This window comes from Lycium barbarum, chromosome 3 (assembly GCF_019175385.1).
Source record: "Lycium barbarum isolate Lr01 chromosome 3, ASM1917538v2, whole genome shotgun sequence".
NCBI lineage: Eukaryota > Viridiplantae > Streptophyta > Magnoliopsida > Solanales > Solanaceae > Lycium > Lycium barbarum.
The window spans coordinates 91065211-91069097 of NC_083339.1; positions in this window are offsets into that span (position 1 = coordinate 91065211).

The window sequence follows — 3887 nt, forward strand, 5'->3', positions numbered from 1 at the left end:
AACCATGAATTGGTTAATTCAAATGTGGTTATTTATGCAAAATAATTAAATAATCAAAACCAATTTGCAAAATTACCCTATTAATTAATCAAATTAATTACCAAAGCAATTTATTAATTAAACAACTATGTAAACACACAGAATCAAAGTTTGAGGGATAAAGTGGTCAATTCCTTTAATTACTTAAATTACCTTGGATAATAAATTATTTATTACTCTGATTTTTCCTTAATTCAACAATTAAATAAATAATTATTCAAAATTATTTTGCTTTTAGTTAACCCAAATAAAATATTTCATAAATGTCATAAAATATCAATTAATTTTGACATAATTAGTACTATCCTGAAAATCTCTTTATCAATTTAAAGAGGTAAAATATTGTCCCGAATAATTTTATAAAAATTTTTTAGACCCTTTAAAATGCATAGCTTATTTCATTTGTTGTCCAAGGACTTTGAGTAATTAAAATAAATTATGAGAGGTCAAAATTAGGTGTCAACAACTGCCCCTTCGGTGTTCGGGGATGGCGGGACCATCCCTGTGCAATGAAATTTGATTAAACCTAATTTTTGACGGACCTGATTCATCTTACCCTTCAATTTCATGCAACTCATATATGCGGCCAGGCCTTAGCTTCTCGGTTTCCTACATATCTCGGGCTATACAAGAATTCAGGCCACCTGTAGTTCGACTCAATTAAAGACTTTCAAGTGATTTAGCAGGGAAAATCCTAAGATTTCCGGTGTTGTGACCGGGGTTTCTCTGGATGGTTGTTATAGTGCGGCCGACTCTCTAGTTTTAAGCCCACCTACATATCCCTGCTCTCTGGGAATGAGGCCACATGTATATTGACTTGCTGGAGAAGAATATGTCCCTTTTGCGGGAATAATTTAAGATTTTCCCGGTATGTATCCGACCTGTCCCGGTTTTTAATAAAATAGACAGATTGCGACTAAGTCTGAGATTGGATGGCTTCCAAGTCCTGGCCGGAGATCTTGCCTCTCATGGGCACCCTATATTGACCGGCTGCGTAAGAAAACGTTCCACGATTGCTCCACAATTCGTCTGGGTCTGGTTCAGCAAGCTGACTCCTTTTTGGAGGCTGGGCACCTGCTTTCGAAAGTTGACAATATTGGAGATACTTTCATGATATTTGGATAAATGGGCCTCTCGGCAGTTTGTATGAATGAATGGCCTTTTTGGCTGTTTGTATGAATGGCTCTCTCGGCAACAGGAAAGTAAACGTGCAATGGCCCTCTCAGCATTTTGTATGAATGGCCCTTTTGGCAACAAGAAAGTAAACGTGCAATGGCCCTCTTGGCAGTTTGTATGAATGGCCCTCTTGGCAGCAGTAAGTAAACATATAATGGCCCTCTCGGTAGTTTATATGAATGGCCCTCTTGGCAGCAGGAAAGTAAATATGCAATGGCCCTCTCGGTAGTTTGTATGAATTGCCCTCTTGGCAGGAGAAAAGTAAACGTGCAATGTTCCTCTTGGGATTTTGTATGAATGACCCTCTTGACAGCACGAAAGTAAACGTGCAATGGCCCTCTCGGCAATTTTTATGAATGGCCCTCTCGGCAATAGGAAAGTAAACGTGCAATGGCCCTCTCGGCAGTTTGTATGAATGGCCCTCTTGGCAGTAGGAAAGTAAACATGCAATGGCCCTCTTGACAATTTGTATGAATGGCCTTTTTGGCAACATGAAAGTAAACATGCAATGGCCCTCTTGACAGTTTGTATGAATGGCCTTTTTGGCAACATGAAAGTAAACATGCAATGGCCCTCTTGGCAGTTTGTATAAATAGCCCTCTTGGCAGCAAAAAAGTAAACGTGTAATGGCCCTCTTGGAAAATAGAAATATGATGAAGATAACAGATACGACCCTTCAGCTGGATAATCATTGTTTCGCTCTTTGTGTTGGTTGCTGACCCTTATGGTCAGATATGCCTTTTCATCTTTGTCATGACCTTTTTGGTTGAATGTGTCTTTGTGCTTATTTATTGTGACCCTTTTGGCCTGATATATCTTGGCTGCTCAGTTTTCGTATGACTCTTGTGGTCAGATATGTCTTTTCCCGTCCATTTGTTAAATAACCCTTTTGGTCGAATATCTCTTTGCCATTCATTTATTTGTTGACCCTTTTGATCAAATGTGTCTTCGTCATTTCATTTCTTTCGCGACCCTCGTGGTTTCCTGACGTCAGGTTGAATTTGCTTCTTGTCTTTGATTGATGACCTCTCCGATGTCCTGTAAAAAAAACCTACATCCACAAAAAAAAATTGACTTTCCTAGGAGGCTAATTAGCATCGCTGTCCTCTCGTTTAGTGTCTTCTCTTGACGCCCTTTGAACCCTCTTGGGCTCTGTATTCCGTGAGATGGTGAGATGGTTTTAGAGCGTACATATATATATATATATATATATATTTGGAAATCTAAAGTAAAATTTATAAAGCGCGTGTCGTTTTCTTTGGAAGTATTTTTTGAAAATCTTTTGTCATGACATGTGTCTTTGAACGAGGTCTTCCAATTCTCCCGGGAGATATGATTGCTGATTTTTGCACCGATAGAAATTTTGAGATTTTTCTCAACAATTCTGCTCCAGTTTCTGGATCTGCTCTGTGGGGCCTTGCTTTGTCTTGTTATGTAGCCCCAGTGTATGACTTTGTTTTGCCATTTTCTTTGTTGATTGTTCCTGGTAGGAATTTTTGAGACCTTTTAAAAAATTCTGCCCCAGTGTAGAGTTGATGCCATCTGACTCTCGTGCCGGTCCTTGCAGCTTGATCTCGCCGATTTCTCCAGCTTTATTGTCTCTGAGGTTTTCCTAAGGGTTTCTTAGGTTTTTCTTTTGTGATGACCAAGCTCCAAAGCGCCTACGTATCCCGTCACAGCAGAAATTCAGGTCGAACGTAGTTCGGAACAAAATAATTGAGTTTTGGTTTTACTAATAATGTGACCGGTTCCGATATGGACTGCCTACGTATCCCACTGTGGGGAAGTCAGGTCATTGCGTAGTTCATCACATAGATGATCTGTTTCTCCTATTTGTTTGCAAGATATAATTACAAGCAAATGATACGATTACATGGAAATGATATTGCGATTACAAGCAAATGGAATCCTAAACATAATATCTTTTGAGTGTGTCTGTGTTGATAGCTTTGGGCCACTGTTGCCCATCCATATTGGCTAAGACTACGGTTCCTCCTAATAGAACCTTTCTGACAATATATGGTCCTTGCCAGTTTGGCACAAACTTTCCCTTGTATTCTTCTTGATAGGGTAAGACTCGCTTGAGTACGAGTTGACCGATTTGAAAGAGTTAGGCTTTGACCCGCTTGTTGAAGGCTCGAGACATTCTTTGTCTGTACAACTGTCCATAGCATACCGCCACCATTCGCTTTTCATCTATCGTGGCTAGCTACTCATAGTGATTTCTGACCCATTCTGCATTACTTAGCTCCGCCTCTTGGATGATTCTGAGTGAAGGAATCTCTACCTCTGCGGGTATGACTACTTCTGTACCGTAGACAAGGAGGTATGGGGTTGTCCCGGTGGAAGTTCGGGTTGTTGTTTTGTACCCCAACAAAGCATAAGGCAACTTCTCATGACATTCATCTGTGGTCAGTAGGCGGTAGAGTTGTTGTGGGTTACTTTGAATTATTCACAAATGTCCTTCATCAAATGGTTGTTCAGATTGGCACCATTGTGTGTGATGACAGATTTCGGTGCACCAAAACGACATATCAGATTGTTTTTGACGAAGTCAGCCACGACTTTCCTGGTTACTGATTTGTGTGTAGTTGCTTCTACCTATTTGGTAAAGTACTCGATTGTGACTAAGATGAAATGATGTCCATTGGAAGCCTGAGGCTCAATGGATC